Consider the following 14,168-nt stretch of genomic DNA (forward strand, 5'->3'; position numbering starts at 1 on the left):
CCCCTTCTCTGCCAGTGTAATTTACACAGTAATCGGTGCATTTTTATAGCACTGATCTCTGTATAAATGACAATGGTCCCAAAATAGCGTCAAAAGTGTCAGCCACAATATTGCAGTCACGATAAAAATCGCAGATCGCCGCAATTACTAGTAAAAAGAAAATTAATAATAATCAATAATAATATGCCATAAACTATCCCCTATTTTGTAGATGCTATAACTTTTGCGCAAACCAATCAATATACGCTTATTGCGATTTTTCGACCAAAAATATGTAGAAGAATACATATTGGCCAAAACTGAGGAAAATTATTTTTTTTTTTTAGATATTTTTGGGGATATTTATTATAGCAAAAGTAAAAATTATTGCTTTCTTTTCAAAATTGTCGCTCTTTTTTTGTTTATAGCACAAAAAATAAAAACTGCAGAGATGATCAAATACCACCAAAAGAAAACTCTATTTGTGGAAAAAAAAGGACGTCAATTTTGTTTGGGTGCAACATCGCACTACCGCGCAATTGTCAGTTAAAGCGACCCAGTGCCGTATAGCAAAAAATGGCCCAGTCATTGGGTAGCCAAATCCTCCAGGGCTGAAGTGGTTAATGTCTATTGAGTCCTATATAATAAAGGATTTACTTCATACCCAATGTTACTGTGGGTTATTGGTTGATTATTAATTAATTATCAATGCTGTTTTGGTAGCTTATATTCTATAGTAACATCTATTTCTCTATCAGATTGCGAGGTACACTTTTTCCTCTTTCCCTTTCCCCTGTTGTTTGTGGAGGTTCCTACAATCGCCAGGGCCGACCTAACTCCTCTGGACTGCTCTGCATGATTTTACTCTGTGTAAGGTGGCCTATGGGGGGGGGGGGGGGCGACACTATACATGCTGTAATGTTTTTTGTTATTTTCTTTTGATCTTATATATCCTACTTTGCTTTTTGTTATGACTAATATGTGTCTTTCTTTTATTCTTAGTACAATATGTTGAAATCTCCCCTGTAAACTTAGTACATATTCAATAAGCTCCTGAAGAAGCAGTGTATTGTCCCACGAAACATGTTGAGTCCATACCTGGTGAACTGGTCAATTTAATATCTACAGTTGCAGCCAAAGCATTCTACGGAGTCTTTTTATTTACAAATAAACTATGTATGTTTTTAAATATATTATTAAACTGAATAAAATTCTACTTTTTTACCTATTACCTGCTTTTAAAGCATCTGTATGGTACCATTTAAGTCCAGTATGGCCTCAACATTAAACATTTCTCTAAATCAATAGGATAATAGTACTTTTCTGTACAATGTATTTTTGGGCACTCCATTTAACAATCTAATAAAAAAAACATGTTCTCTACTTGTGTTCTGAAAATGTAGACAAGTACATTCATGTTGTAGAGTTTATGGAGCTCCGCCCATTACAATGTAACACTAATTAAATGATTGCACAAGATTCAATTTTGCCAGGATATAATTTTATGTGATGCAATTTCATTTTGAAGCATAAGGAACACATCATTACATAGCAAGGGCTGTAATGCAATAATAAAAAAAAAGTAATACATTTCAACAATTAAAAGGTAACAACACATTCTAGATATATATCAATGATGTGTGTGTGATTTTACCAGTTAAAGGATCTGTAATTCAGGCAATGTTGTGACTTGGATCACATAGAAACATAGAAAAGTGATAACAGAAAAATGGTCCATCCTTTTAAAAAAATCGCGGGCATGAGAAGCAAAACTGGGACGTGTGTGTGTAAAACCACGCATTCCAGTTCTGTGAGGAGAGGAGAGGCAGATTGTGAGTTCCTACTAGCTAGGAACCATGATCTGGCATCTCCTATAGTCAGTCCCCCTCCCCCCACAGATAGAACACACACTAGGGAACACAGTTAACCCCTTGATCGCCCCCTAGTGTTAACACCTTCCCTGTCAGTGACATTTACATAGTAATCCGTGCATTTTAATAGCACTGATCGCTGTATAATTATCAACGTGTCTAAAGTGTCCGATTTGTCAGCCATAAAAATCGCAGATCACTGCCGTTACTAGTAAAAAAATATAATACTAAAAATGCCATGAATCTATCCCCTATTTTGTAGACAATATAACTTTTGCTTATTTGAAAGAGATGTAGGTGTGGCGCTGTTCCCTTTAAAATCTATAAAATTAGCTGTATGGTTATAAAATGTCAGGATGCTTTAAAAGGGTTGGGGTGGTCTAAAGTGACAGGTGTTCATAATAAACATAAACAAAGCAAAAAATGCAAGCAACAATGTGATGTGTGTGCTTTTCTTAGACCTATTGAAATGGTATGCTTCTGGTGGATGTGTGTTGAACCCACTGCTATATATACACCACTTAAAGTGAACTTTAAAGTGATGAGTGTGCATTACACCCCCTGCTGTGTATGCCACTGAGAATAAACTTAAAACCCAAGTAGCGTCATGTCACCACAAGAGTATAAAAGAGAATAGAAGTGCCTTAATGTGTGGCAATATGGTTACATTTAATAAAGGTACAACATTTAGCAACTCACATGGTTTATGATTAAAACAGGCACATTAAATATGCAGGCATCCGGGGTAAAGCTGTCCACATAGACCATCCTCCACACCGCTATCGACATCATCCCTTCCACGCTGCACTCCATGAGCATTTCAAGCCTTACTTTCAGATCGCTCTACTGCAGGGTAGTCTTCCCGGTCATGATTACAGACAGAGCAGTGAGAGCCGGCTGTGCAGGGGGTTGGTCTATGTGGAGAGCTTTACCCCAGATGCCTGCATACTTAGATGTGCCTGTTTTAATCATCAACCATGTGAATTGCTAAATGTTGTACCTTCATTAAATGTAACCATATTGCTACACTTAGAGTTGCCTCTCTTCTCTTTTATACTCTGTAGCTCCTGCTGGATTTTGCTTCTAATCCCCTTGTGGAGGCTTCCATTTGTAAATGGACATTTTATGGTTACACAAGCTATCACATTGCTGTAATCTTTTTATATGGACTATAAACTGAAGGACTTATGAACAAATGGTTGTGGAACAAATCATCTGAGTTTCCATTATTTCTTATGGGGAAATATGCTTTGATGTGGGTAATGTATTGTTTAGGCCGATACGTATTCTTCTACATATTTTTGGTAAAAAAAAAAGCAACAAGCGTTTATTGATTGATTTGTTCAAAAGTTATAGCGTCTACAAAATAAGGGATAGTTTTATGGTATTTATTAATAATTTTTTTATCACTAGCAATGGCAGCGATCAGCGATTTTTATTGTGACTGCGACATCAGTACTGTGTCACTAGGCAGAAAGGGGAGAAGCCTAATTTACACTGGCCTCTCCCTGTTCTGCAGCTCTGTGACCCGATCACGGCACAGCGGCGGACATCGAGTCCGCGGGTCCCACGGGCACGGTCACGTATATACGTCACTTTGCCCAGCTGTGCCATTGTGCCGACGTATAACAGCACAAGCTTTAAACGGTTAAAATGAATAGATGCATGTGATCTCTCATGCTTTACGCTTTACAGTACATTCCCCCTCCAGTCCTGTGCAGCCCTATTATTGCCTGGATGTACAGAAGGGACCGGATATTTCCTACGGTGCGGTAACATAAAATCTGACTGGAACTCTACTCATTTGTAAGATGGGGGTCACCACATATCATAAGAAGATGCCAAACATTAATATGTGTAGCATTACCCCCAGTAGAGCTGCTGGATTTTCGGGTGGCGTGTTACCTCGTGGCTCCTCCGAAATGATGCGTATTGCATTTGGTAGAAGTAAAGTAATGTCCAGACAGGTGCTCTTTGCTGTGCTCTTTATTACCCAGCCGGGTAAAAACAGTAAACTTGTGGTGAGGAAAGTAAAGCTGAAGAAGATAGGAGAATAGCAGATTCAGGCGTAATGATAGGAAACAGTTCTGCTCCCAAACGTAACACTTCTTAGCACCACTCTCCCCGGAATGGGTTTAGTGCACCCGGACAGGCCTCTCTCACTGACCTGGCAGCCGGAGTATCACTCGGACAATTGTAGGATAAAGTCTCTGCCACAGACCCTCCTTGGTGAACTTGAACTTGGGAGAAAGTCTCTGCCACAGACCCCTCTCAATGTGCCTCAGAAAGACACCTCTGCCACAGGTCCCCTCTGGGTTTGATCCTTGGAGATATGCCTCCCTAAATGATTTACGTCTGGATCTCCTTCAACTTGTCGCCCAGGTACTGACCGACAGGTGATCAATCCCTTGGTGTCCGGCTACCTCGATCCCCGGTGGTTTGTCCAGGCCCTTTTGGACTGCCAGCCTCTCAATGGCACTCCTCAGACTGACTCCCCACCGAACAGCAGTACAGCTTGGGATCCTCGAAGTGGGAACCCAGTCACTCACTGGGTCCCCGTCGCTGTTCAGATGCTCCGGGTCAGCATGGCCCCGGAACCAGGAACACCGTGTGGCACGCACGCCCCGGCCAGGTAGGCCATAACGCTGGGGCGCGGCGATGTGGCCACCCTAAAGGCGGGTGCCACACTGGACGAAGAAGACCCAGAACCAATGGCGTCTGCCCCATAAATACCCTTTCCCAGCATGCACAGCGAGGACAAACCCTTGTGATTGGCTGCTGGGAAAGAGCACCCAAACCTTGACTCCACTGCTGCCACCTGCAGCACTGGGGCTGGAAGAACACCCCAGCACAGCATTTATATATGAAGGAAGTTAATATACATACTCATGGGGAATGTGTGTATAAGATACTAAGTCATATTTTTAAGAAAAAATATATTAAATAAGTCCTATTTATTAAACTCTCATATTATTTGGACGAGAGATTAGGGAGTCGTTTACTTATTTAAATATGCATGTGTGCCAATTACTGGAGACTTAATAGGTTCCGAGATATAAAATGTTTTAATCCAAGTGAGGAGTTATATCCATTAAATGTTCAAATTTGGAAAAATAATAATAAACAAAAATTTAAGTTTAAAAGGTTTAAAAAATGTAAATACATACTTAAATGTATTTGTTGGAAAAACCAGAGTGAGAAATCCAAATATAGGGACCCATGTATAGAAATAATTGGAAAATTGAAGAATAATTTACGTATATTAGACATCTGTGCGTTACCCGTTGGGATACTGTAGTAGTCTTACAGACCGTGTTCCTATAGAGACACTGCCTATGTGGACAGCCCCCATGTTGATATTCAGAAATTTGTGAGGAAATAGTCTACATCTATGTTTAATCCTGCCGGTTGAAGAGTATCTAATTGGAAAATCAATTTGGTCTCGTTTTATGATATTTTCGTTTTCTTGTTTTCACCTCTCCAGTGGCCTTTTATTTTATCTGTGGCATAGAAACCATAAATGATGGGTCTCTTCTGTGATGACCTCTGAAGTGCCTAGAGACGCTGGGCCAGATTCAGGTAGCTTGGTGTATGTTTGTGCGGGCGTAGCGCATCTCATATGCGCTACGCCAACGTAACTTAGAGAGGCAAGGCCAGTATTCACAAAGCACTTGCTCCCTAAGTTACGGCGGCACAGCGTAAATGGGCCGGCGTAAGCCTGCCTAATTCAAAGTAGGGAGGTAGTGGGCGTGATGTATTGAAATGAAGCATGACCCCATGTAAATGAAGGGCCGAACGAACGGCGCATGCGCGCGCATGCTCAGAATCACGTTGAATTTACACCCTAAGATACGACGGCTCAATGGCAACGACGTGAACGTAACCTACGCCCAGCCCCATTCTCGTACGCCTTACGTAAACTACGTAAAATACGACAGCTGTTCCGACGTTTCCGACGTCCATACCTTAACATGACTTACCCCTGCTTTTGGTGGAGTAACTATACGCCGGACGTACGCTTTACGTAAACGGCGTATACTACGTTCATAAATCGGCGTATCTAGGTCATTTACATATTCAACGCGTAAATCAATGGAAGCGCCCCTTGCGGCCAGCGTAAATATGCGCCCAAGATACGACGGCGTAAGAGACTTACGTCGGTCGTATCTAGCCTAAATTCAGGCGTATCTTGTTTGCTGAAAAAGGCACATAGATACGACGGCGCATCTGTGGACTTACGCGGCGTATCAGAAGATACGCCGGCGTAAGTCTTTCTGAATCCGGGCCGCTGTGTTTATTGAATCCATATTTTATATTATTAATGTGTTCCCGGATTCTGACAAAAAGGAGTCTTGTCGTCCTGCCCATGTATTGTTTGTGGCATGGACAGTCCTATGATATAGGTTACATGGTATTAGTTCTCTAATGTTATACTCTTTTCCTGCTGTAGAAAAAATATGTAGAAAAATACATATCGGCCTGAGGAAAAAAAAAATTGCTTTTTTTAAAAAAATGGGGGATATTTATTATAGCAAAAAGTACAAAATATATTTTTTTTTCTAAATTTTCGCTCCTTTTTTGTTTTTAGCACAAAAAATAAAAACTGCAGAGATGATCAAATACCACCAAAAGAAAGATCTATTTGTGGAAAAAAAAGGACGCCAATTTTGTTTGGGAACAGTGGCGCACGGCCACGTAATTGTCAGTTAAAGCGATACAGTGCCGTATCGCAAAAAATTGCCTCCTGGTCATTGAGCAGCCAAATCTTTCGGGGCCGAAGTGGTTAAAGCACCCCCCATCCCTCAGTGCTCGTACGCAGAAGCGAATGCAGATGTAGGTTGGGCATGCATATGTAAACGATGTTCGCATCACACATGTGAGGTAACAGTGAGTATGAAGTAAATCCCTTCTTATATAGGACTCAATAGACATTAAGAGAGCTAGTGGCCACCACTAGCTGTCGAGAGGAAAATAATATCTCGGTGTCACAAAGGCATACAAATAGATATATTAATTAAAAAATTCATTCAAAAGCATAGGGACTACTCCTAGATTTTTACCTTAAACATCTGGTTCAATCAGGCAGGTATTTGTAACAAAAAGTTCTTCACCAGTGTGTATATATAAGTATATATATATCTCCTCTGAGTTATATAAAAAGGTCCACATTAAATAAAACAGGGAACCGATAAGTCCTATAAAAGATCATATATGGCATATTGAGCTTCCAAAGATGTGGAAATTCCACTATACTCCGCTATACTCTAATGCGCCAATAAAGTGCCATTTCAGCCTTTTATATAATGCATATGGTATAATGCATCTTAGAGCAACCCTGTTTCCGGTATATTCCCAAGAAAACAGACATGACCACCATCCTCACAACCTTAGGTCCTCCAACAGACTTCCTGATAAGGGGAGCAATCTTTATTGATATAACAATAGAGTTTGGTTGCTTTACAAATCAGCCAATCAAGCCCCGGCAAACAGGAGGAGTTATACAAATCTCAACCAATGAACAATGACTAGGGCGGTGTATGGGCGTGTCTATGCAGGGGCAGTGTGTATGATTTCCCACCCCCTGTACCTCTAAGCCATGCTTTCCAGTAAGACAAAGGAAGCCGCATGGCTGGCCTTGAAATCATGGACGCTGTCCCCGACCATAAAACACTCAAAGACTGCTGTTTTTACCATTGGAATGTTGTTACACTAGTAAGTAATGAGTACACGAGTAAATAGATACTTAAAATGTTGTGACACCGTGAATCCTTATTCTGCATTGCTCAGAGAACAATGCATACACGGATTATACTACTATTCCTGAGGATGGGAGATTATCTGCAGAGACATGCCAAAGCCTCCCAATGTGTTGATCAGACACACAGAGCGACATGAGCGTACATCCCCCATAACCGATAATGTCTTTGCAGAGTGAACACATCCCCCCTAGACGATCGTCTGTGCATTGCACAGGGGCTCTTCGCTGGCGGACATATCCACACTCTGCAAACACTTCTCTGCAACCCCAGGAAGCTTTCCACTACCAAAACGCGTCTCAACTGGCGTCAGTCTGCCCCAGTTCGCTCTTTAGAGTGGGCTGCAGGAGAACTAACACTGGGAGACACTGTGACAATACATATTAAATACATCTTAATAAAATTTCCACAACACCAACCATATAGCCATAATTTGTCATCAAAAGGGATTCACAAAGGCTAATCTTAAGACAGATATCAATAAAGGCTAAGGGGCTTATCTTGGAACAACTGCACAGAGGTTCCTCAATGCAGAAAAGGGGTATCCACTAAAACATAAAATTGATTATTTCCACATAAGCCTCTCATCCATAGCCATGGAAAGTATGTATGCACAGGACAGGAACTTACCACCCACATAAGGGGAGATAAAATAACCCAGGGCTGCAGCAACCACCTGTATGCTGCAAAACCCCCATATATATGTGCAGGCTCCTGCCCAGCGACGCCCACCAAGCCAAGTGGCATGTGACATCACCGGGCCTGTCCCTAAAGAGCTCATGCGTGGAGAAGGGCGCATGCACAATGTCCTAGAACGTGCATTCACACAGCACAGCCGTGCAGCGTGTTGTCACCAGGACACTGAGAGTATAGGTCACAGGCCCGCAGGATCACTCTCCCTCTGGAGCTACACACCCGCGGAGACTGAAAAAAAACAGGACCGCCAAACAGGTAGTGACATCATGGGCGGGCGGAAGCTGAGGTGGCCATGATGGAAAAGGGCAAAGAGACAGCTTACAGGCCAGAGAGTGAACCCTAGTGGCCAGATGAAATAGGCTATATCTCCAAAGCATCTGCATATAATTTTATGTGATGCAATTTCGTTTTGAAGCATAAGGAACACAGCATTACAAAGCAAGGGCTGTAATGCAATAAAAAAAAAATATGACTAATATTTGTCTTTCTTTTATTCTTAGTATGATATGTCAAATTTTGCTCTGTAAATTTCATACATATGCAATAAGATCCTGAAGAAGTGGTGTATTGTTCCGTGAAACATGTTGACCACGGTAAATACAGTCCATACAGGGTGAACTAGTAAATTTAATATCAACAATTGCACCCAAGACATTCTGCAATCTTTTTATTTACAAATAAACTATGTATTTTTTTTCAATATATTGTTAAACTGAATAATTTTTTTTTTTTTTTTACCTATTACCTGCTTTTCAAGCGTCTGCATGTTTTACCCACTTCACATCCCGCCCATCGTCAAATGACGTCCACAGATGGGATCTCCCATCCTGGGCTTCCCGGCCGTCTAGGGGGCGCGCGTGGCATTGCTCGGGACCCGGTGCGCATGCCCGACGGCCGCGATGTCAACCGCGCACCAGCGATTGCCCATAATCACGATATTAGTGTCAAAAGTCAAAAGTGTCCGATATGTCCGTTGCAATGTCATGATCACAATAAAAATCGCAGATCGCCGCCATTACTAGTAAAAAAATTAAAATAAATAAAAATGCAATAAATCTATCCCTAATTTGCAGATGCTATAACATTTGCGCAAACCAATCAATATACGCTTATTGTGATTTTTTTTTACCAAAAATATATAGAAGAATACGTATCGGCCTAAACTGTGGAAAATTTTTTTTTTTTTATATAGATTTTTTGGGGATATTTATTATAGCAAAAAGTAAAAAATATTGAATTTTTTCAAAATTGTCACTCTATTTTTTGTTTATAGCGCAAAAAATAAAAACCGCAGAGGTGATCAAATACCACCAAAAGAAACTCTATTTATGGGGAAAAAAAGACGTCAATTTTGTTTGGAAGCCATGTCGCACGACAATTGTTAGTTAAAGCGACGCAGTGCCGAATCGCAAAAAGTGCTCTGGTAAGGAAGGGGGTAAATTCTTCCGGGGCTGAAGTGGTTAAAGTCCACTATGGCCTCAACATAAAACATTTCTCTAAATCGATAGGATAATAGTACTTTTCTGTACTATGTATTTTTAGGCACTCCATTTAACAATCTAATAAATAAACCATTTTTGTTCTCTCCCTGTGTTCCGAAAATGTGGACAAGTCCATTCATGTTGTAGAGTTTTTGGAGCTCCTCCCATTACAATGTAACGCTAATTAAATGATTGCACAAGATTCAATTTTCCCACAATATAATATTATGTGATGCAATTTCATTTTGAAGCAAAAGGAACACAGCACTACATAGCAAGGACTGTAATGCAATAATAATATTGACATCACTTTCTGTCCAAGGTGGAAGTAAACAATTTTTTTTAACTCAAAAGATCATTTTTTGTTTTAATCTTTTGCTTTTAAAGGTAAAGGAGAGATTTTCTCTCTCCATAAAGAGGATCTGCCATTCTTATTTATATTACAAGTTATGTTTCCATACCTTGTAATAGGAATAAAAGTAAAAAAATAAAAAATATTAAAAAGGACAGTGTACAAATAAAAAAATAAATACGATTTTTTTTAAAGTGCCCTCATCCCTCAGTGCTTGCATGCAGAAGCGAATGCATATGTAGGTTGCGCATGCATATGTAAACGATGTTCGTGCCACACATGTGAGGTATTGCTGTGAACATTAGAACAAGAGCAATAATTTGAGTGCTAGACCTCCTCTAAACAGGTAGGGGCAGATCCTCAAAGAAATTACGCCGGCGTATCTGTTGCGTAATTTCAAATTTTGCGCGTCGTATCTTTGTTTTGGTATCCACCAAACAAGATACGACGGCATCTGTGTTAGAATCGACAGGCGTACGCCTTAGTACGCCGTCGGACCTAAGATACAATTTTCCGGCGGCCGCTGGGTGGCGTTTCCGTTGTATTCTGCGTCGAGTATGCAAATTAGCTATTTCTGATGATCCACGAACGTATGAGCGGCCGTCGCATTCTTTTACGTCGTTTCCGTTCGGCTTTTTCCGGCGTATAGTTAAATCTGCTATATGGTGGCGTACTCAATGTTAAGTATGGCCGTCGTTCCCGCGTCTAATTAAATATTTTTTACGTCGTTTACGTAAGTCATTCGTGAATGGGGCTGGACGCCATTTACGTTCACGTCAAAACCAATGACGTCCTTGCGACGTCATTTAGCGCAATGCACGGCGGGAAATTTTAGGGACAGCGCATGCGCAGTTCGTTCGGCGTGGGGACACGCTTCATTTAAATGAAACACGCCCCCTACCCGCCGCATTTGATTTCCGCGCCCTTACGCCGCGAGAGATACACTACCCCGCCGTAGCTTACGCCGCGAATTCGTTGAGAATTCAAACCAAAGCCAAGTAAGTTACGGCGGCGTAGCGTATCTCAGATACGCTGCGCCGGTGCAGATCTTTATGGATCTGACCCGTAACCTGTACAAATTAAGATTTTTAAGTACCGCAGTTTGTTGCCATTACATTAAATATTAAAACATGACATGTTAGGTATTTATTTACTCGTGTAACATCATCTTTCATATTTTACAAAAAAAATAAGGTATATATTGTGATTAGTTTAAATTCATTAAAGTGTATTTGTTTTAAAAAAAAATTGTTTTAAAAATCACTGCGCAAGCTAACAAATTATATATAATCATTAACAACAAAGTGCGAAAATGGGAGTTTTGAGGTGCAAAATTACTAAATTTGAAACAAAATCTAAATTTAAAAATTTGACTTAAATAAGCATAAAAAATACTAAAATCAATATATGAAAATTCATATGATCATGGTACATGTAATTTTCAGCTCTACATGTTTCGCCATCGACATGGCTTCCTCAGGAGCTTATTATAAACCTTGGGCCAGATTCAGGTACATTGGCGCATAATTCCGCCGGGCGTAGCGTATATAAGATACACTACGCCGCTGTAACTTACTTTTTTTTCCGAATCCTCAAAGAATTTGCGCCGTAAGTTACGGCGGCGTAGTGTATCTTTGGCGGCGTAAGGGCGCGGAATTCAAATGGATGTGATGGGGGCGTGTTTTATGTAAATACGTCGTGACCCAACGTAAACAACGTTTTTTTTTAACGGCGCATGCGCCGTCCGTGGGGGTATCCTAGTGCGCATACTCGAAATTAAACCGGAACAAGCCAATGCTTACGACGGTGACATCATTCTACGCAAATCCCTATTCGCGAATGACTTACGCAAACGACATAAAAAATTCAAAATGCGAGGCGGGAACGACGGCCATACTTAACATTGAGTACGCCACCATATAGCAGGGGTAACTATACACCGGAAAAAGCCGAACGTAAACGACGTAAAAAAATGTGCCAGCCGAACAAGATGCAACGGCATCTGGGATCGATCCGACAGGCGGTTACGTCTTAGTACGCCGTCGGATCTTAGGTGCATTTTTTCGGCGCCCGCTCGATGGCGTTTCTGTCGAATTCCGCATCGAGTATGCAAATTAGCTAGTTACGGCGATCCACGTAGGTACGTACGTACGTGGATCGCCGTAACTAGCTAATTTGTATACTCGACGTGGAATTCGACAGAAACGCCACCGAGCGGCCGCCGAAAAAATGCACCTAAGATCCGAAGGCGTACTAAAACGTACGCCTGTCGGATCGATCCCAGATGCTGTCGTATCTTGTTTTGTGGATACAAAACAAAGATACGACGCGGGAACTTTGAAATTACGCGGCGTATCAATAGATACGCCGGCGTAATTTCTTTGTGGATCTGCCCCCTTGTGTACAATTTCACTATAAGTAAACAGAGAAAAACATTAAGTATATTCAATCAATATAAGATACACAATTACTTTATGAGGACCATAAAGGTCTAATAAAGATACACAAAATATATATACATTATTTACATAGATCATCTGATGAATGAACTCTCAACTAAACTGCAAGCACCACTCCAAAGGACTACCAAAACCCCCAAATGGACAGTCTTAGCAAAGTATAAAGTATAAACTGACCGATGGACTGTTTTCATCGGAAAAACCGATCGTGTGTGGGCCCCATCGGTTTTATTTCCATCGGTGTAAAGAAACATGTTTTAAATTTTTCCTATGGATAAAAAACCAATAGAAAAATCCGATCGTCTGTGTGGAAGTCCATCGGTCAAAAATCCATGCATGCTCAGACTGAATTAGGAGACTGGAGCGCTCGTTCTGGTAAAACTAGCGTTCGTAATGGAGATAGCACATTCGACATTCTGCAAATTATTGCATCGTTTAATGCAGCACATTGTTTTCTTCTTTCTAATGCTAGAATAAAGAAGTTTTTTTGCTGCTGATATTTATACAGAGTTCTGAAAAACTGATTTCTTAATTTTTTCTTGTGATCTCATGAATATTTATATTTGTTTTTAAAGCCAGATCTCCATAAAAAAAATTTTATTTTTTGAATCAATATCTTCTTGTTTTTTTTTCTTTTAATATTTTCTGGTGATCTACATTTATTTTTTTTAGTCAAGTTATCACAACAACATTATTATCTTGATTTTTTTTTCCCTCAAGGAGGTTGGTGTCCTTTGATTATTACACATTGTATTTATGAAATGTTATGGCTACTCACCAGAAAAACACATAGGCAAGTATTTAACTTAAAGGGGTTGTAAAGGTTAAAAAAAAATCCCTAAATAGCCTTCTTTACCTTAGTCCTCCTTCACTTACCTCATCCTTCCATTTTGCTTTTAAATGTCCTTATTTCTTCTGCGAAATCCTCACTTCCTGTTCTTCTATCTGTAACTCCACATAGTAATGCAAGGCTTTCTCCCTTGTGTGGAGTGTCGTGCTCGCCCCCTCCCTTAAGGGGGGAGGGGGCGAGCAGGAGAGTCAGGACGCTCTCTGTGTTGCAGATAGAGAAAGAAGCTGTGTGTTGGTGGGCGTCCTGACTCTCCAGCTTGCCCCCTCCCCCCTCAAGGGAGGGGGGACACTCCACACCAGGGAGAAAGCCTTGCATTACTGTGTGGAGGTACAGACAGAAGAACAGGAAGTGAGAATTTCTCAGAAGAAATAAGGACATTTAAAAGCAAAATCGAAGGATGAGGTAAGTGAAGGAGGACTGCACAAGGGAAAGGAAACTATTTAGGGAATTGTTTTTACCTTTACAACCCCTTTAAATCAAATCTCCATTTATTCTGGGTAAACAAAATAAAGAGGAAGGGCAACAATTGAGAAATTAGTTGAATTTATGCAGACTTTGGACCCCAAAGGCAGACATAAATTGTATGGAAAATAAAATTAATAACATGAGGAGTCCCTCTAACTGGGATCACAATCTGGTCCCCGAATCCCAGAAATCAGGAGCAGCAGCAGATGTCATACATGTCCCCAAGCTGTGGTACTCCAACCAACTGCGTCTTCTGGCA

The sequence above is a fragment of the Rana temporaria genome, chromosome 9 (assembly GCF_905171775.1).
Source record: "Rana temporaria chromosome 9, aRanTem1.1, whole genome shotgun sequence".
Lineage (NCBI taxonomy): Eukaryota > Metazoa > Chordata > Amphibia > Anura > Ranidae > Rana > Rana temporaria.